Source organism: Ambystoma mexicanum, chromosome 6p, assembly GCF_040938575.1.
Source record: "Ambystoma mexicanum isolate Mex_15411 chromosome 6p, UKY_AmexF1_1, whole genome shotgun sequence".
Lineage (NCBI taxonomy): Eukaryota > Metazoa > Chordata > Amphibia > Caudata > Ambystomatidae > Ambystoma > Ambystoma mexicanum.
The window spans coordinates 986,245,853-986,268,434 of record NC_090935.1 but is presented as its reverse complement, the minus strand read 5'-3'; positions in this window follow the sequence as shown (position 1 = coordinate 986,268,434).

Sequence of the window (22,582 nt, the reverse complement as noted above, 5' to 3'; positions counted from 1 at the left end):
GATGTATGCATAAAGAAATTCATCATTATATAGTCAGTAATGATGGAAAAATATCATTTTGTCATGCTGTTACTGGCATTCATATGCATTCATCCTCTCACTTCTAAGGCCACTTCTACTCCTCCTACTCCTCCTGTTCTCTGTGGCCCCGGTCTTCTATTTCTCAGGCCTATTACATTCCTAGCCCTCCCCTTTTCTATAACCCCTGTCCTCTACCTTTCAGGCCTCTTCCACTCCTAGCCCCCACACCCCCTTCTCTGTACCCACGTACTGTACCTCCTAGCCCTTTGTACCCCCGTTCTCTTTCACCTGGCTCTGAAATATCCCATAAGGTGGGCGCAGCTGCACTCAACAAAAGCACTTAAATAATTCAAAGATGTGTTGGAAACAGATATATCTGCTTAAAAGTGTGCTTTTGCTTTAACAAACACTTTTGCAATTTGATTCACATTTTTCTTAAAATGAGCAAAAGTGTTGATAGAATGCATTTTCCTAACCAAGACACCATTTCATCAAAAAATAAACCTCAAACTTGCGTTGCATTTCTGGTCTTCCAATGAATCGATGTGAGCAATCGCCTCCCAGTCCCGACCCTAACCCAGGAAACCGTGAACCCCCATTTGTCTGCATCAACAAAATCTGGGTTCATCCCGCCGTGAGAAAGAGGGGCTGACAGGGGAGGAGGGGTAAGCAAACCCTTCACAAACTACATCCTCTACAAAAGATCATAAAACAGCATATGGAGAACAGAAGAATAACTCATCTAAATAAAATTCAAGTCAACAGGGGCTCTGACCGTTCTGTCGAGCACAACAGACACCACAAGCTATGTCTGCCAAGAACTTATTAGATATAGTTCAAATAAGCAAAAAACATATGTTCCCAAAAGTTTCCCTCTGTCGGGTAGGGCTATTACACTAAACTCTATTAAATTATACTGGCTATTATGTAGATGGTACATCATTATTATTATTATCAATGATGATGTAGGATCTGGGGCAGATTAGATAGCGTTTTGTGCACTTCTTAGGGGCTTCAGTGGCAGTGCAGGGTTTGCATCACTTACGCATAGCTGCAGCAGCGACGTGAAAGGTGCGACGGGAGTTGCTTGGCGGGATTCGGGAAGGACCACCCTGCCTATGTGTCCGGCATTGCTGGTCATTCAAATCCCTCAACATTCTACATGCACCATGCCATGGAAACACAGGGCAGTTTTCGTAAGCACGCCACTTAAGGTCCCGCGGGCGCCCCTTTTAAGACCTGCTCTTCAAATATAAGACTGTGTAATACTCATTTTACCTACCCCCAATTTAATTCGTCAGGGTTCACCAAGTGCATTAGCGAACAAATGCACTTTCAACCCGCTACCTTCCCATTTCGCACAAACTCACACCAGCAGCTTTCAGTGACTGATATATTCCTCCATACCCAATCCGCCTCCCTGAAAATTTACCATTTCCAAAAATATTCCAGCCCTTTGTACTATTCCCTATCTCCAGAAGGACGCCTGATGGTAACCGCATGCACTGCTTTGCCAAAAGCTGCGCACGTTATACTGGAAAAGTCTCTCATGTTAAATAGCAAAGCAGGATCCTCACAGCCGCACCCTTTCAACTCAGACACTCACATGGAGCTTTTTTAAATCCCCGCTTTGAGGCCATAAAAGACTCCAGTCAGAAATTAAATAGTTATAATTAGACATACCACTGCTACTGCTACCTGGGTCACTTCGATGACAGTGTATAGCACACGGAAGAGACCCAGGCCAGCCGCTGAGCCGCTAAAAGACATTCAAGGCCTCGACAACATGATAGGTGTCTTTTACTCGGGAGGACACAGCATACATCTCTCACTGAGAGTCAGGTAGAGGTAGGCCAAGTGTCCCGCGGCCGCCATTAAGTTTTAGTTAAGGAAACTGTCTTCTTAGAAGACTAATAGTTTCCTTAACTGAAACCTAATGGCGGCTGCGGGACACTCAGCCTACATCTCAGTTTTAGTTAAGGTTAAGGAAACTCTTAGTCTTCTTCGCCAATGCGGCATGGAAGACTAAGAGTTCACTTAACTAAGAAGCCAACACAAACACAATTTATATGCTCACTTACCTGGGGCTGCAGCAGCACACGTCCGTCCGTGGATGGGCCTGGTTCTGGGCCTGGGTCACTGCGACGACGAGTCCTCGACCACCACACCAGCAAGCAACTAGGATCAGATGGAAAGAACGAGAAGAAGGTGAGGCGACCGTCACCCGACTCCACCCACACGGATTGTCATTGGCTGGTAGACAGCCAATGACAATCCAACACAACCTGTTGCTATGGTCCTGCATGGCCTGCAATGCTAGCACAGGAGTCAGGTTTCCTCTACTGCTGCGCTGTTTGCGCAGAATACCGACAGTGAGGGGCCACCATTCCACCGCCCCGACAGCCTCCCAAATGTGGGAATGGGATACGTAAAGTGCGTGGAGCTCAGAGCTCCACGCACTCTACATGGTAGAATATGGACGTAGTCTACGTAGATCCGGACGCGCCCCGCTGCTCTAGGTTGGGCAGGAGCAGGCCTGGCAGCCCAGCATACTGCAGACATAGCGGCAGATTAATAAATAAATAATCTGCCGCTCTGCAAAAATTGATTAAATTAATTCCAGCACAGCAAAAAGAGTTGTCTCTTCTTCTTTCTGTGGTGGGGAGGGGGGGGCGGCGCCCCCCCGCCCTAAGTAAGCAGCCGCCACTGCATGTAAATACAATATCACCCAACCTGTGTTGGAACTCATGTATCACCCTCTGATGGATGAAAGGCTGAGTTGGCCTTGCTGGGATTCGAACCAGCAACCTGCAGATCACACACATATCACAGCAGTGAGTGCTCAACCCACTGAGCTATCTTACCGCAATAGTAAAAACACCAATTGCATGCCTGAAAGTCAGAAAGCAAATTACACTCTGTAGTGGATACAATCAAACTGGTAACTGTGAAGAGCAGGCCAGTTAATCTGCAGGTCTGGTGCAAATTTGGCCACATGTCAAGCTTGCGTGGATCTACTTTTCAGGCTTCAGAGGTCGGCAAACTACATACCATCACGAGGATTCATAACTGTGTATAAAAGAATTTAGAGTAGCGCAGGGAAAGCAGCGAACTCACACGGCATCTCGTACTCTGGGCGCACATTACCTCATACATGCAAACAAACATCCTGAAAACATGCCAGGGAGATAGGAAAGATAGAGACATTACAATAGAGCATTAATTGTGGCACAATGAAATCAATGGTCAAACGTTTCTACACTGTACACAAGCTTTTAGGCACAAGGATTTTGTCAAGTGACCGAGGACACCAAGATGAAATTTCTTGTGATGATCGTAACAGAGACAATGGCAGAAACAAACAGGCTATAACTGCAACCTCCGAAAAGCAAAACACATAGTCTGAAATTGATGCTTATTCTACTCTAAGTGCTTTTTGGACGTTTCTGTCTGCATTGTCAATTTGAGCTGTTTAAGAACAGAATAAATCAGTGACTCAACCCCTGAAGTGTGCCTGACATAAACCTTTAATTTTTTTTTTTTTTTTACTTGAATTTTTAATTAAAAAGACATTTTTAATTTTTACAAGGGTTTTCCCAACTTAGAGAATCCCGAAGCGAAAAACGAGTGCTTCTGAGACCGGATTCCTTTCCTCACAGTCTCTTTTCTTGTTTGGTTTTTAAGCGATGCAGATGCCTCCCTCTTTGCCTTTGAGCTTTAGTCTCCTGATTTCAGTGACTCTCTCGCTGAACCTAGCTGGTTTATCAATCTAAAGGCTGCTTCTATTAGTTTCACCAATGTCAAGGACCAACGTGTTGTCTCTCCTGAGATTAGCCTGTTCCACAAAACCTCTTCCTCTACTGTTGTTACCCCTTGGAGTCGAGGTTGAAGGTATGTGGCTCTGCTTTGTTTGGTCATCGGGCATTGGAGTGTCAGATGTTTCAAGGTTTCCACTTTGTCCATGTTCTTGCATAAGCGGCAGCTGTTGTCCATTGCCGGACTGCGGATGGCTAGGATTTTGTGCGTCATTAGTAGATTGAGTCTAGCCTTCAAGATCATACATCGCATGCCTTTGTTTGGGACCTTTAATGAATCTAGCAATTATTGTATAGAATTCCAGAAAGACCAGTTATTAACTATTCCCATTCTTTCTTATTTAGGGTCACTGTTACATTTGTGGAACAAGAAAGCCAGCCGCCCCAGAAAGAAACAGCCACACGGTTCTGGCCACAGCCAGGAGCTGTGTTTGTTTTTTAGGGGTAGCAAAGGAGACCACAGGTGTAGCAAGGGAGACAATAGGGGTCACAGTTGCGATCCCCAAATGCCGTCCCTGGCTGTAGGGTCTCAGGAAGCAAAGAAACAGGGCTGTATAAACAGCTTTAAAATCAAACATGATATCTGTGATTGTGTTTGATTTGATTAGATTCATTTATAGTGTGCAAAACCAGAAGGGTACCAGCCAGTGTTAACTGCATCTGGGCGCAGATGGAAAAGAAAATATTTGACAAAGACGGGAAATGACTGGGAATTAGGTAAACGTTTTCAGGTTTTGCTGGAATACCAGCAATGATGAAACAGAGCGCAAATTAAGTTTATTTCGATGGCAGGGTCCGCTTGCGGAGAATCATCGACCTCCTCTGGAGATGCAGCAAGAGAAGTGTTAAGAAAAAGGAATATGTTGATCTAAGTGGAAGCTGAGGTTGATAGCATTTCATTTGTTGCCTGCGATATTGCAGTGCTAGACCATGTCTGCATCTAAATACTAGGACACGTATCATGAATATCACACGCTGGCGAACAGTTAACCAGTGTAAGGAACGTCTGACATCTGAAACACAAGAAAACCTAGGGTGGTGAAAAACAAGACCAACAGCCGCATTTTGTGCAGCTTGGAGTCGAGACAAGAGGTAATCATGGAGGCCTATGTAGATTTTGGGAAAGAGCAAAAACTGAGAGAGTGTTACTTCATTACAAAAAAACAAGGCATCGTGCTCCCACTGGAAAAATTTGCAAACCCGAGGTTCCTTTGTCTCTAAACCCCTGTGACTGCAGTGAGCACTCATGCTTCAGGTAGAACAAAGCAAGTATGTAAGGGGTTAAAAAAACAAGTCATTCAAGAGCCTAAGTGTGTTTCATCCTCATTGCAGATGCCCGGCTATTTATGGACCCTGTACAAGTCCCAACCTTACAAATTTGTTGTTGAGTTTCCCTCTGATATGCTGCCCCTCATGAAGCCTTACAAGGAGGTGCCATGGCCTTAATTCATTTGGAAGTTCCTGACAGACAGGGCCCGCATTTAACTAAAAGTGGGAATTAAGGTGTCACTGAGAGGTCCTTATAGCTACTGGCCATTGAATGTGGTGTTCATTTCCTGTTGTTGTGGCGCATAACCCCTCACTGCTCAACCTAGCTCCAGTGTATGGTGAAAATGTGCGTCACTCACCAAAGCAGCAGAGTCTGACCTCTCGTTCCTGAGCACGCGAAGGTCGGAAATGAACGCACAAATAAAATAAAGGCGGACCAAATTAGTGGCTGGCTTCGTCACTGATATCAGGCGCTAGGAAGAGCAACGAGGCACTGAATGACACTAGGGTGGGGGGAAACGGGGGAATGATCAGCGGTAAACAGGAAACATCTTCGCCTAGGGCCCTGTATGAAGCGCCTGTCAGTAGAGAGGTTCTTTACAGCAAGGCTAGACACACCAAGGATCTCTGGAGTAGTGCAGGGAATTGGGAGCTTCTGGGGGCCTAATGGTCTCTGACCCATCGATGAACATGCAAAACTACCTGGACAACTCTCCGGAAACTCTCTTGCAACAATATATTCAAGCATGAAATTGAATAAACGCGTACACATGAAACTTTACATGCATATCTCTGAAGAATGGCAAACGCATTGACAGAGTTATATATATCATTACCATTTAACATTCTTTTTTTTATTTTAGCGTTTTTAAAGCACTCACACAGCCTGCAGGCATCAAGGCGCTGTTACAGGAATTGTTCGTTTTTTAGTTGCGTTTTGTCTTAGTTGCGTACTTGTGTGCTTAAATAGAGGTTTCTAAGCGCGGATCTGTGGATCGAACCTGTGTTGCTTCCTGTCGTTTTGCTTCCAAGGCGAGCACGTTGCCGCTGAGCTATCCTGTGGGACATTCTTGATATTGGTGCCAAATTCAGAGATGCAAGTCTCTTTTTAGGTTTTCTCTATACGGTAAACATTTTTCAGTCTACAGATTTCTGTAGGCACAATACATGATAGCTCTTGGCTTAGTGTACAGAAAATGCACTGTCGGGCGGACTATTTAGTATGACACAATTTTAGCCTATTTGCCTTGTACATCAACGTAATTCTGATTTAGAAATCACACCCTATCTGTTGTAGGGTTCATGCACAGTACTGTCAGTACACAACATCAGGAGCCATATTGCAATTTCTTTCGCACAAAACATACCTTAACTCTTGCTCACTCACACAGTGCCTCTGCTGACAATTCGAGTCTGCTGGTTGCTCGTGGCCCCACATACACTCTGCCAATCTCACTCCTCTTACTGCAGCGGCAGGCTTCAGGGGCGAGGTCTGGAGGTAGCTAATATCTCTGAATTGTGGTGTGGAATCTAATATCATTCACAAAGTGTTTCCTCATGGCAAACATGAGTGACAAGTATAGGAGCGTCCGATAAAAATGACTATTTGCTACACTGTTATGTTATTTATTCCGTGCACTATCACCACTAGAGTGGTCCCCTGGCGCTCTGGCGGCTCTGAAAAGCAAGAGAAGAGGTTAGGGTAAGTTACTAGGACTGTGTGGGAAAAAGCGCAAGAGAGCTGTGATGTGCTGTTGCCAGCTTTAGTTCGGTTTACACCGTTTGCTGAGCGTAGGTGTGATTTCTTCAGTCAGCAGTTGTCTTGCTGTTGTTGTGGTGTACTGACGTGTGTGTGGTTTGTTTTGAAATATATGAGCAGACAATAGATTGTAGGGATGTCATCCAGAACCTGATGGGACATCAAGGTTCCAATTGTTACAGTTGAGATCTTCAGGATGGGAGAGCTTACTGGTAAAATGTGTTATACCTAGCTCCTGTCTCATTTAACTAAGCTTACCCTGTAACTTGTAATAATGTGTACTTTTATATAAACTAGTCTCCAGCATCTTACCAGCTTCTCCAGTGTCGTGAATACTACAGTATGATTGTGTTATGTTTAGAATTTGAGAAGTGTAAACAGAGGGATGAGATTTTTAGTGGGTCGGTTAGTTGTAGCGCCGCTCAATCGCACCTCTTCCGCTTTGGCCACCTGTGACATGCGTTCCTGCTAGAGTCGTGTATTGTGGTGTGCTGGAGGGGTGGGGGGTCTCCCTCCTATATTCTGTGTAGGGTTGTGGGTTGTCTGCTGGGCTATTTTGTGGTGATGCCTCCTCCACCCCTACATCGGAACAATGAGCCTGCAAGGTGTTCCATCCAGGCCAGCTGACTGAAAAATACTAATCACAAACCGGTCTGCACATGGCATGCTGCATCACGCATAGTCAGGCAGTATCTCTATCTTTGACTGCTGCCTGGCTGTGGATCATTTTGGAACTCACACGTTACTCATTGACTGTTAGGGCAGACAGCCTGTCGGGACTAACACCAGGGTTCAAAGGGATTCCTGAAGGGCTGTCCCCCACTCTTGCCCTTACCCTACTTCCACTACTGCGTTTGCTGGTTTCAGGGTCCTTCGAGCAGAATGAAACGATGTTCAGTGCAGAACAGGCAGCAGGAGTGCAATTCTCCAACCACATTCCCATATACATACTAGACAAAGAGCAGGGGTGGCAGTGCAAACATCCCCACCCCCGCACAACAGGTTCAGAATAGATACTAGCAATGTAAGCTTCAGTCACAGAGAACATGTTCAAAACATGCATCAGCGACGCAAGTTCAGTGTATAGATCAGCTTTCCACACAAGCAGGTACAGGAGTGAAAAAACAAACATACTCCCACAAAACAGGTGCAGCATAGTCGGCCGCACTGAAACTTCAAACAGCCCAGATCAGGCACAGTACAGAAAGCAGCAATACAAGCACCACTCACAAACTGAACAGGTAAAGGATAGTAATCAGAAGGGAAGGGATAGAGGAGGGTACCCCAGAATGTAGCTCAGTGGAAAGATAATCCATGGACAAGTCACCCTGCCCCCCTGCTTGCTTCCTGGCAATCATAAAAGCATGTACTACTGCCCCCCTCCTTTTGGTACATGTCAAGAAAAGATATTCTCAACCTCCTGCTGCAGGTTACCCTCCTGGGCTAGTATAAGCAACTGATAACAAACTACTGCCAACAAGTATTTATTTCCGGCTTGTACAGGGTACTTGTCAGACCTAAATACACTCACCTTACAGGCAAAGGTCATCTGCCTGGTCCAGTATTAACACCTCATAACATACTTCTGCAAGAGAGAATTTCTTTCCCCTCACTTAGGGTACTTGTCAAGGCTAGATATTCTCACCATCTATCCGCGAGTCCCCCTATGGACAGACGCTCCAAATCTAGATCCTTTATGAACATTTCTCCAAACACGACGCTAGATGCATCTAAAGCTCTCGCTGCACTTTTGGCCTTGATTTCTATCAGCGTAATGCACAGGTGCCTCTGAGCGCTGGTGGTGAGGATCAGCAGGCTCATAGTGGTGGATGGTGCAAGGCACGCAATCTAACTACATTGCCGCTGAGTGACAGGGTTGTTGAGGTGGGGATCAGGGTTCAGTGGAAACTTGGAGATTGCGGTACCCCCCCGATTCCTGTGCTGTGATGGGTGAAGGTAGTGTAGAGGCATGCAAGGACAGCAAGCCATCATTGTTTGCAACTGGGCACGGTGTGCTAGGAGTGGGTGGAGAGTCTATGGGTTTTCCCCATTTTGGAGGCACCAACCAATGAAAATGCGGTGCTTCATAATCTACTCACACTGCCATGGTTAGGCAGTATATCATGGGAACTCACTGGCATTATGTTTCTGACGCAGGGAATCAACGAAACGTGGCAACTTATAATAAGGCCATTTTAGGACAATGGAATTCAGAACATTACCATAACACAGTGACAACCAGAGGGGGCATACATTGGTTAAAAGTCATATATTTGTATATTGTGGCAAGGGATGCTCATCCATAAAGGGTGACGGGACACCAATCTGCCAGTACTATTGCCCATTATGGAGGAGGGGCGCCAGCCCAGTGTAAAGACTGGGCACTCCCTCAGCTGGTTGCAGCAGCTGAGCCAGTGCTTCTGGGCTGGGCGCTGGCTTAAATTGTCAAAGTGCAATGTTCCCCATGGCCCATGCAAGTCTGGATCGGTTTGCTTCTCCAGCCTTGCACGGCTCATTGAGGATGCAGGCTGGGCATTGGAGCTCTGAATGTGTATAGGGGTGCTCCTGTGCCTCCATGCACATTCAGACGACCTGGGGTGCTGAATTTGGAGTGTAACCAGTGCTCCAGATAAGACTTTGAAGTCGGAGTATTTTACTCCCTATTTTTTAAAGTTGGAAGTAAACTGATTTTTTAGGGAGAAAAAATGTAAGTCCAATTTCCAATGGCAGTATCGTATAAGCGAGTAAAAATATGTTTTAATTCGGAAACAGAAATGATTTTGTAATAATTATTTCATTGCACCTAGTTATGCATACAGATTAACATATACATTGCGAACTTGTTCTGATCACGCAGTAATAGTAGCAGTTTCTTCCTGTGCTACTATGTGCACGGCAGGTCCAAACATATCCATGGAGCTGTGTGAGTGAAGGCAGGTCATATGTGTCAGTTTCCTATTTACATTTTTTGGGAGTATTTTTACTCCCTATTTACATTTTTTGGGAGTATTTGCCTCTTGTTATTCAGTAAAATTGGCCGATACACCCCTTATCTGTAGGGCTGGCTCCAACTCTTGTGTGCATGTGCAGAAACCAGGAAGAGCTCTTTGCTTCCTGGTTCCTGTTGGTGCTGCACAGTAGCCTGGAGGGCTGCCCTGGGAGGTGCCTGCAACGAGGAGCAGAGTCTGGACGGATCTGAAGGGAAGATCATTTTAATGTATGTTATGTCTGAGTGTGTGAATGTTGGATGGTATGATGCCTGGATGGCTAGGTGCACGTGTGAATGAGCAAGTGTATGGTGAATGAGTGACTGAATGTTGTGTGTGAATGAGCAAGTGAATGCTGTGTGAATGTGTGCATTTGTGATTGTGCTAGACCAGACTGCTTATTTTGGTAGGGAGCATGGCACATTATTGTGCATCTATGATAAAATAAACATGATAACTTTTATGTGGCTACAGTTGCATTTAGTTGCAGCCAGTCTACTTTTGATGTTTTACAGTGGCATGGCATTTTTTATTGGACATCTCTATATAAAGCAATCAGGATAAGTGTTATTATGTGGCGATAATAGCATTTTGGTGCAGTTAGTCTAGCTAGAATTTCAACTGTTGCGTGCCATTCTTTTACTGCCCATCTCTGATAAAGCAAGCATGATAAATGTTATGAAGTGGCTAGGTTGGCAATTTAGTGCAGCCAGTCTACCTATAATTTCTTACTGTGGCATGGCATATTTTACTGGGTATCTATTTGTAAAGTAAGCATGATAATTGTTATTACAGAGCAAGACTGGCATTTTGGTGCAGCCAGTTTAGCTATAATTTCTTACTGTCGCATTAGTATTTTGCATTTTGTATATAAAAAGCAATCATGATATGTGCTATTTAGTGGCTGGAAAGGCATATTTTGGTGCAGCTATCCGGCTATAATTTCTTACTTTGGCAGGGTATTTTTGTGAGCATCAAGTGTAAAGCAAACATGATAGGAAATATAATGTGTCTAGACTAGCCTGCATTGGTGCAACCAGTTTGGACATGTTTTCTTTTTGTGGCAGGGCATGTTTAATGGCAAAGCCAACAGGTGTATGTTTTTACATGGAGATCCTTCCATATATTGGGATAGCCGGCGTGCACATGTTTTCTTGTGGTCTCATTACTGGCATTATGCACAAAACAAACATGTATGTTCTCATATGGGAATACTGCCATGTATTGGTGCAGCCAGCAAGGAAATGTATGGGTACAGCCGAATGAAAATGTTGTATACTGGCATATATTCTGAGCAAAGGCATCAGGAAAATGCATTGGGAAATAATCCATTGCATTGTTAGTGACCATTATCTATTGGATTATTTATGAATTACCCTATAAAACCAATTGCAAACTTTGTGGGTATTTACCCACTTTTTCACTGAAAGTGTGAGTACTGCACCATTTTAACCCCTTAGTCAACCAATTTCTCGGTGAGAGGATCCCCACCCGCCAAACTCCCCTTGCAAGGTTCGGGCCGCGCTTGCTTCTCTCGATACTACTGGAATATTTGTGGAAAATATTTATGCCCATCCAATAAAGACATTCACCAGCTGCCACTGCCCAATTGTGTAGTCAGAATTTCACAGTATGATGTACTTGACTGAAACGTGGAAGAATATTAAAATAGCACAACAACACATATGTTAAATGCTGACACATGGCAAAAATTAGACCCATGTAATTGATAGCACATTATCGAAACAACATGTACTAGCTCCTGGATCCAGATTGTACCTGCAGCCACCGACTTACATTTTAATTAGAGCTCATCAGAGCTGTGACTAAGAGAAAAAAATGTAAGGTAGGGCAAATGTGTATGCATTTTAATCACAGTGTACTCCAGTTGAACTGAAATAATGTGGACAAACATGCAATAACGTCTGTAGGATGCCAATTTCGCCTACAGTAAGGAGTGTTGGGAAAGCTTTTACTAAAATAGAAGCTGCTAAAGACTTTGCAGGAAATGCAAGGCTAAGGTGCAAACCAGTCTAGCCTGTCCAGCTCTATTGTGTTCCATGTACCGTAGGCTTCTCTGTGGATTCAGAGCTACTTGAAAATAGGCCATTTTCAGATGTGTAGCTGTACAAGGAAGGAATGTCTTTGCTGCTCATCTCACTTTCCCCCGCTGCCCCCTACCCCCCAGGCGTTTAAGGCCTGTGTCCGAAAGGCATGCCCTGCCCACTGCTGCTAGTGAAGGGGGGATCGTGACATTTGAGTGTTTAAATTGAAGTAAGTGTGGGTTATCCCTCGGCCCTCGCCCCATTAAATACCACCTATGCTTTAAAGTTTTACGGGACACTATCTTGAATTGAGGTGAAACATTTGAAAAATGCAGAGAACTGACATTCCTGCCTTTATACAAGTTTGCCTGAAAACCTAATACAAATAATGTACATACACGAGGAAACAGTTGATGAATGTCCTACTTGTTTGAACAGTATCATTAATGACGTGTGTCATTATGAGTTTGGCAGTAAGGGCAAAAAGTGGCAGTAACATAATTAACATCACTTTTACTTCGCTGCTGAATTAAATGTAACAGAATAATGGGCGGTAGTAATTCCTCTGGTGCCAGTTCTGCTGGAGGAATTAGCACAGGAGGAATTACTGACAAGAACTGTCATTAATTCCAATGATGGCTATTTCCACCAGAGGTATTAGGAATGGAAATAAAATGAAAATTCCACCATATTACAAGCTGAAATACCAGAGAAATAGCACCAAATGTGGGCAGTAAGTCTGCTAAAAACACAGTGCAGTTACATTCACCCAAGAAGTGGAGGTAAATGCATCCAGGTGATGGAAATTAACCCACAGGTGCACCAAATAAGCCCTACTAGGGTATGCAAGGGCTACATCTTCCGAAACACACTTCCAAACACAATGCAGCAACTAGCCCTAGCGAACATTGTGCTCTATAACCTCCTGATGTTTTTTGAACCTCATAGATGTGCTAAGTAGCTGCGTATTATTATGCAGCATGCACAAAGGCAGAGGAGATGCAGTGCTGGGAGTGTGGCCATTACCCAGGTCAGGTATCATCGTAGGCATTCACAGGTGGGTAGCTGATTACACTGTAAAGCCTGAGCAGGGAGACCGTAGCTGAGCTACTGACCCTGATACAGGTAGATTGAGAGGAGGACCAACCTATGAACAGCCATCCCATTACTGTTGAATCTTGTGTCGGTGTGGTACGTTGTCATAACTATCACTTTCCAGCACATTGTGGACATGCAGGGCATCAAAGCCCACCTTCTCCACAGTGCTTGGTCAGGTGATACATGCACGCATGCACCCCAGCACATCACTCACGGTGTCCACCACCGAAGCAAATGTAAATGTCACAAAGGCGCGATCCTATGCAGCAGCCAACTTTCTCAAGGTCCTAGCAGCTCTTGACTCTACCCACGTCACATTCGTGGCCCACAAGTCTCGAAAGAGGTTTACCGGGACCAGAATTAACAACATTCCCTACGTTTCCAAGTGACTTGTGATGCAGACATGAGCCTGAGCCACTATTGTACTTGTTTTGTGTGCTCCACCCCTGATGCCATGGTGCTGTGGAACAGTAGACTGTCTGCATAAAGCGAGTGCTCCAGGGGATAAGAGGCCTGGAGCCTGGGTAAGTTCAATCACCTTCAAAGAAATCATAGAGGGTTTACAAGAATGAAGGGTCGGAATGACTGGGAAGGCTGTCCACAAATGTAAAGCCACAGTCCTGTGCATGATGGACCTGCACGTTGAGACACCACGCAAGAAGGCCTACACCACCTGACAAGTCCCTGCATGCTAACTTGAGAACATGACCGAAATGCATAATCCTATCTTTACAAGGACTGGGCCACACATACCATAATGCATAGGGAAACTATACAGAGGCAGGTGATGGCACAGTTCTTCAGTTGAAGATGAGTTTGCAGCAGAGACGGGCAGCACTGACATGAAGGCTGCAGCCCATTAATTACATTAATTAGATAATAGCACTAACACAAATCCCAAATGCACATCATTCAAAAAGAGAAATACAGCACAGGCATGAGGGCCAAGAACAGAAGATCCTAAATGGATGAAGCCATTGTTCCACAAGGGATTATAGCAGTTACTGCTGGTGGGTCACTGATTTTGGAAATGGGTATTCCCCTAGAGACATACTGCATGTTTCCCCCAATTCAGAGGAAGTATATAACTGAGGAACACAGACCCCAAAGGTGGAATTTTCAATGCTGCAGCATTCATATTGCTGCAAAGTCAGGCCATCATAGCATAATGACGGATCATTGGATCACTCTCACGTTTTGTACTGCACGCAACAGCCATCCCAATTGTTTTTGCAGGTGACTATCTCCAGCTACTGTTGAAGTGTCATTCCCCAATGTGGACCCTTGACAGCCTTTACCTGCATTTCACATAAATGTCACGTGTTGTTTACTGTGGGCTTTGTGTATTTCTCATTGTCCAATGCATTGCTAGAAGTATTTTCCTGCTTGCACTGTATCTGATTGTATATTAATTTTCCCTGCCTGGGAGCCTAACTACTGGCCCCGGACTACAGTCTCTGTGCCGCTTATGCTCATGATATATTTCTGCTAAGTGCTTGTGTGTTCTCCTGTATGTCCTGTATTTAGCTATTGCATTAAATCTTCACTGTACCTGGTTCCAATGTTGCATGATCACTGTGTTTTGTACTTTTCTGGCACACTGAACCTTGCCCACCATTGACATTGTGTCTTTAGTGTGTGTGTGTGTGTGTGTGTGTCCCTGTGCTATGTTGACCTGTGTTGTATTCCTGCTATGAGATTTAGGCCATGCTCTATCCACTGCACCATGTGGTATGTGTGTGTTTTTTGGGGGAATTCCAGCCATGCTCCAGGCCAGGGAAAGAACTCCATTCCCTCCAGAAACCAGTTTCCCCTGTTGTTCAACCTGCTCCCAGCCCATGCAAACAGCTGCAGCATTTACAGCCAGTGTAATTTGCAGCCTATGGCCGGCCCCTTTATATCTTGTCTGGGAACCTCTTCCCCTCTCCAGTAACAGCAATCTAACAATCTGGGCCTACCCTTTTTATCTATTGTCCCTGCCTGTTTTCCCACCTGCCCTGCAACCCTGTAGCTTCCATCTTCCCTTCCTGTCACCATGCACTGGGAACCACACAGAAACTACTTCCGGCTGTTGTGTTCTTCCTGGGGGTGGGGGTGGGCCTGCTTGCCACCTGTCCTACACCATGTGATCCTCGCTCCCCTTCCTGTCACCAAGCCCTGGCACCAGCCAGAAATCAGTTTTACATGTTGTGTTCCTGGGTGTGGGCGGTTTCTACAGGGGTAGAGCCACAGACTTGTTATTGTGTGGGGAGAGAACCTTGGGGCTCTCTTTTTTGGTTGCTGTTGGGTGGGGGCAGGGAAGCTGAGGAGGCCCTTTCAGCAGGTAACCTGTTCCTTTCTTCTATTCTCCATTCTTCCCCTTTTCTCCACCTCCTCCCCCAACCTGCTCTATTTTTCCATCAGTAGGCCTCCTGCTCTCTCTGCCTTTGCTTTCCACTGCTTCTTTCTAATAGCCTATCTGCCCCTCCTCTCTCCTGGCCTCTCTGCCCTTGCTCTCTCCAGCCCTCTCTGCCCCTGCTCTCTTCTGCATGCTTTGCCCCTGCTCTCTCCTGCTCTATCTCTCTCTCCAGCTCACCCCTGCTCCCCCTTCTCTCTTCATCTCTCTTCCTCTCTTCTGCGTTCTTCCTCTCTCCCTTTCTCTTTCCCCCTCTCTGTCTTTCTCCCTCTCTGCCTTCTCTCCACTTCCTCTCCCGCTTGAAATTAATTTGCACTGTTCTGTGCTCGTGGGTGCAAAAGTCCCACTGGGGAAAAGGATACTGGGCAAGTCGACCGGGCTGAAGTGCCCTCCACACAGGTGAAACTGATGAATTAACTGTTACCCAAAAAATATATTTGAATAGAATCACAACTAGAAATTATGCATCTGGACGGTAACCGGGCCATAGGGTCATTATAACCAGTTTAGAAGTATTGAAGATGAAATGCTGAACTTAAATTAACTTATTTATATTGATGTTAATATGTGTGATGTTGTACTTTTATGGCCTTATGGATGAAATAAAGTTCCTACTGGCTATTTCCCCTCAGTGCTAATTCTGCTGGTGGAATCACCAATCAGTTATTCCTCCGCGTTTCCGGTGGTAGCACTATTTCTGCTAGAAAGTGGGGAAATTACCGATTAGCGTTTGGCCCTAATTCCTCGGGAAAGAATTACTATTACCACCCGAGGTTGAGTAACACACCCATGGCCCCATAATTTGACACTCATTTCACTGGATGCCAAGGTAGTAGCAGTCTGTCCCTCTGAAAAATTATCATGTTTAACCCCGCAGTCGAAATCAGGCGCATTGTAAATAATAATTCCCCATTTATTTCTTAATGTTTAAAGCACAAATCAATATATTTCTTATAAACGTGTCATGAATCCGTAGAGAAAGGGCACGGCAGCCATCGGTGATGCAGGAGGAGTGCCGGGAGCGGCGTAGTGAGGAGCCAGCACATAGTGTGTGAAGGAGATGAAGGGAAAGATAAGTGATACAGAGGGGTAATACTGGTGGTGAATCAGGGCAGCTGGGGCAAGGGAGGAAGCATTCTGGGAGGGAAGGTAGTGGCTTCCCACTCTTAAATACAAGAGAGGAACATTTATATTAACCATCAGACACAAAAGAATCCCCTCAGAGTCTTGAGGTATTTTTTCACACCCAACAGTAAGGAGTCAATCCAAACATAAACGAGCAAATATCAAAACATACTTATAGTAACTATAAATTGCACAAATAAAAACATTTTCAGTCCAAGAACACACAAAATGATATATGTGTTCACAGATTAATTTTCATCAATGCCACAAATATTATACAAAACACATGAGTTCTTGAAATCCCCAGCTTGTCAAACCAACACCACACCCAGTGACACAACAATGGAACACACATCTGGAATCCTGAAAGTGTATTTCTAGTGGCAGTCATTCAAGCCCAACATGTTTCTGTTCTCCCTAATTGGGGACATTCTTCAGGAGCAAATAAGTGAATAGTTCAATTACTGAACTTTATTTGACCATGTATTCCAAAATTGCCAATGGCGAACTGCTTGAAGATGCCTGTTCATATAACATGCCTGTCTTGAGCTTTTTCTTTAAGCAGAATGTGCAGGTACACATATTAGCCGCCTTGCTTCTCTAAAAAAGGTATTGGAGAATAACACTGTAGAAATCCCACACGCGGTTAAGGCACATCCCTTCCAATTGCTAAAAATAATGCTGCAGAGGGGCATAATAGAAGTGGCACCTTAGTAATTCAATGCTGAAAGCGCAAAGCACACACCACCGGACGGGCATTCCCACTCATCAGGTTGCTTGGTTTGCTGGGTGATACCATGATGTAAGCAAAGCGTCCGTTGTGTTCGGGTTTGTGTAATTTTCTGCAGTGTTTTGACAAATGCACTCTATAAATTCAAATAAATAAAATAAATTGTCATGAAATCGGCGTCGCTGGGGTCCTTTCCGCTAATGCACATTCATTAGTAGAAAGGACCCAAGCAGCAGATTTTACATGATACTATTGAATTATGAGCTGTAAATCCACTCGCATGGCCATAGTATGCTGCTCTCTCCAGCCTGTCTGGCCACCTATGCCCGCATATTGCAGCAGCTAAAACTGTTGGCTCCGGCAGTGCTTGTCACGTTTTGCTTCAGATTGCAGCACTTTCACGAACCGTAGACAATTTCATTTTGTTATATGCTTGTAAGCACAATGTTGCTAGTCTGACAAGCATGCAAACAGGCAGTACCTTTCTGATGCTGTTAAAAAAGGCAATTTTCAAAGAAACACTACAGCTATTAATGCCATTGCCAGTCCCTCATTATTGTTTATAGCAGAATGTTGCGGAACTTCTATCTCCAAATCCAGGCAGAATAAACGCTCAAGGCCTAATGAGCTGTCCAAACAGTCAGGCGTTTTTTTTTATTCTGAAAGTGAGGCGAACAGTACATGCACAGAGCCCGAAAGTACACACACAACAAAATTGGATTCTGTCTGGGTCCGCTCAAAAAATGCAAACAAACCATGTGCCACAGTTCCAATCTTCTCGTGACACGTCAATGTGTATTAGTTGAGAAGAGAGCAGAGAACAGCTATTTTAGAACGACGCTTTTCCGTCAGAAAGAGGCACTGAAATGGATGCGATTCTCTATCAGCATTTGAAATGTATATATGGAACTAATGCAAAATAATGGAAATCTAAAAAGCATGCATTGGGAATTGTACTGGCAAGAAGACGTTACGTATATGCATCGTCCACGCTTTAATTGTGCCAGCATCTTTTAATAATAGACATTTAGGCACAGTGCACTCCCTTATAAACACATACATTCCCTTTCAATTGCCTTGCCCAGCTCTGGAGAAAAGACGAATAATCATGCATTTAGACTAATTTTCAATTGTCTTTAGTGGACAGGTTGTGTGACCTGCACCTCACATGCATAAGCCTCACTGGTCAGTTAATGATCCTCCTCAAGCTAGCCCAGCATGCGTTCCACTCATGTTTCAGTGTGCACTATATGCATGGCAGAGTTCCAGTACTTACTGAATATTTCCTTCATATGCAGAGAAGACGCATCTTCTTGACATAATGGCCACACTCTGCCCAGGCGCCATCTTAGTTTATGAGACGAAGATTTAATTTAAAGGGTGTGCCACAGTGATTAAACAAGGACTTTTGAGAGTGCAAGATTTCACACTGGTAATTTGATTTTAAAGCTAAGATTCAATCAATTACGAACATGGGAAACGAGAGGGGAATGGCAGAAAATCCTTTATGGTGCAAGTTGGCAGGCAAATCGGAAACACTGGAACATCTGATGATGCAATTTAGTGCTCAACGGTGTATAAGAGCCACACATGTGAAGTCATTTATAGATGAAGCAAGAAGCTTGCCAGATGTGCAACTCTGGAGAAAAGGTTTAGAAGGCTTATGCAGTGGGTTAGGTTTTGTGTTATGACATTGTTGCAAAGAACCTGATCATGGTCCTGTTTAGTTGCAATGTATTTGGAGATAGAAGTTGATTATTGACCGTTTACTTCAACCTCTCATCCAGGATATTCCAACTTACCTAAAGGACACTACAGACTTTTAAAACTGCATCCAGGAGATTCGAGCATTGAGTTCAGATTGCATACTATTCAGCATGGATGTGTGCAGTCTGTACACATCCATCCCAGATGAGGAAGGCATTCAATCAGTTGACTGGCTGTTGTTGAACTCACAAGCAACGAAAGTCTAATACTGAATAACAACTATTTCAGATTTCAAGGCAACTTCTATCTCCAAATCACGGGAACCTCTATGGGGTCAGCCATGGCCCCAGTCTACGCCAACACATTTACGTATAAATTTGAACATACACATGTATTGGAAAATGCACACTGGTCAAACAAAATATTAATTTGGAAACGGTATATCGATGATATCTTTGGGATTCATTGTGGCACCATGGAGGAATTAACTGCTTTTCTTAACTTTTTGAACTCAGTACATCAGACCATTAGGTTCACAATGGAAGTACGAACACCATCTCTACATTTCTTAGACGTCTGTTTGGAGATTAGAAATAACTGAATCACCACCAATGCGTATCACAAACCCACCGACGTCAACAATTTATTACATTTTTCAAGTTTTCATCCTAAATCCATGTTGAGTAGTTTACCCTACAACCAAATCCTGAGATTGAAAAGGATAGTTTCAGATCCAGCGGGACTGGATGTTGAATGCACCAAATTATTGGACACATTTTCAAAGAGAGGCTACCCACAATCCGTTTTAGAGGAAGCTATGGAGAGATCATCAAGTGTGAGCAAAGAACAACTACTTATACCTAAGATCAAAAATAAAGAAACTCCACTACTCTACATCACAAAGTACTCCCGCCAAAGTTTCCAAGTGGGGAGATCAATTAAAAAACACTCGGGACTACTCCAAAACGACCCCTGTCTTGTGAAATTATTCCCAAAGTCTCCTATGATGGCCTTCAAGAGAAGCCGAAACCTGAGAGAGAAATTGGTGAGAGCTGAGAAACTGCCTACAGAGAAACAGAAACTTTTACAAACTAGAAAGAAAGGTACATTTCCATGCTTGGGATGCTCCCATTGCAATAACGTAATCAAGGGTGAGAATGTAATGCATCCCCAATCCGGCAAGAAGTATAAATTACGTGATTATGCCACCTGCATGTCAACAGGGGCCATTTATGCAATTAAATGCCCATGCGGTAAATTATATGTGGGTCAGACTACAATAGCAGTTAAAGAAAGATTAACTGAACATAAATCTAACATCCGATGCAAGAACACAAAGTCCCCACTGGCAAGACACTTCACTGAACATCAACATACAATAGCCCAGTTTAAATTCCAGATTTTGGAGATAGTCAAGAAACCATACAGAGGGGGAGACTATCAATCTATCCTCTCCCGTAGGGAACATTTTTGGATACACTTACTTGATACATTAAATCCACATGGTCTGAATGAGGAGTTCTCTCTGAGGTGTTTTATCTAATCCCTGAGCAGCTGACACATACTTACTCACCAGCTATACCCTTTTTTTCCCTCATCCTTAGTGGGAGGAATCTTACCCTAAAAAGTAGAACTATGGACCTACAAGGCACAAAGTGGAATTAACACAAGAATCCTGACAGTGGAACAATTGTTAAATTATCTACAGTCCGGGATCTGTTAACCGGCCCACTGCCGTTAAATGTATACCTATACTTTTGCATTTCCATTCGATGTAATTTTTTTTTGTGTTCATACAATACAGATGTTACCCTGTTGTTGGAGTACCCACTGTGGCCAATGATGCATTGCTCATGTGCGTGCCATCAAGTATTTCAATATCGAATAGCATAGTCCAATCGTTTACCAGTCTTTAGTGAATGTTTTCCATTCTACTATACAGCCCTTCTGTATAATTATTGCACGTTATTTTTACACAGTCCATTATGCTTGGTGACAATTCTATACACCTCTGTAGTTAGATGCTCTATTAACAAACAGCATCAAGTACACTCCAAGATGGCGCTCATGTATCCGCCACTTAGCTTTACTATTTACATTGCAGGACCTGGAATAGTCCGCGTACTATTTTTACCAACGTGTAACAAGCCATAGAGTGTCTGCCTAAACGCAGAGAGGGTTGCTAGGGAGACGTGTAAACCCACTGCCGGGCGGACAAAGGAACGCTCTTATCTGTTCACGAGCCGCGCGGCGTAGGTATTCACACTTTGAAGTGACAAGCTCCTTTTCACTCGTTAATGTGGATCGTGCGATTCACATCGCTGAGGTAAGCAGGAGCGCGTAATTGCCTTTGAATTGAATGTTAGCATTAATTCAGAGTCACCGCTAACTACAGAACACACTTGCTAGCCACTTATATGACCCAGTATTTTTTATTCTGTTTTTTTTACAGAAAACCAAATCTTTTTCTGTTCTAACCGTGCCTGACACTCCATGCGATTCGTTTAGGACATAGGATTTAACTCTTTCAGACCTCCAGATCTTCTGACCTGTTATAATTGAAAAGCTATAATTTCTTGTAATTTTCGAGTCATCATTAATCTAAGTACATTTTGACCTTACTTCTGTACCTCTTGTACGGTGTCATGGATACATTTTGACTAAAAACTCTATGCAGAATCTCATGATTAGCATTTAGATTTATAAAGTCATTTTTTACATGATGGCAATATATATCCTATTGCAGGTACTTTGATTCTTGCGGGTCATTGCCATACTTCCTATTTTGTATTATAGGCGCTCCGTATTCAGGATAGGAGCCTCGATATAAATTGGTGTGTTAAGATTTGGAACACATCCTCCTCAACCATCGCCGGGGACGAAACAATTCTCACCCACTTCACACTTAAGGTATTTTTAGCAGGCAATATGGATGTAATTTGGTTTGGAAGCATACTTTAAATTGTAATTTTCCACTATTAGGACATGTTATGAGCATATTGATGCGCACTGGCCACTCTGGCGGCTCCTATAATCAGGGTACACTGGACTAGCAGCCTTTAAGTTCCTTTAGACTTGGCAGCACAATACTTGATTGACCTTTGCTTATTCTTCTATTTATGTTCTGTAAGAACTTAACAGGCTTGGATTATTCAATTATATGTACGTGACTTCAACGTGATTATAGTTGAAAGGACTGAAACACTCTCTATTCATTTATTTTTTTCAGTTTAAACCTGCTTGGCTCAAGAAGAAGGGATATTGTTCCCGAAACGCGCCAGCCATTACTCAATTGTATACATGGACTACCATTACTTATCACTTTGTTGACAGCTATCTTAGCTCTTTTTCGGTTCAGAATCTAAGTGTGAACTTATTGTTAATTGCAAACTAAAAACCCGTTTGGTTTCTTTTTACAAAAACTTACAAGTGATTTTTCTCATTATTGATGTAACTCTAAATACAATGGAATGATTAAGTTGAATTTATTTGACATTGATGAACCATCAATTGATGGATTTTGAAAAGAGTGCAGGGGACGGGAGGGCTCCTACCTTTGGATGCTTGTTTTTTTCCTCACTTACACGAAATCAAGTTAAACAGATACAGTTTCTGGAATGCCCAGTCAGAT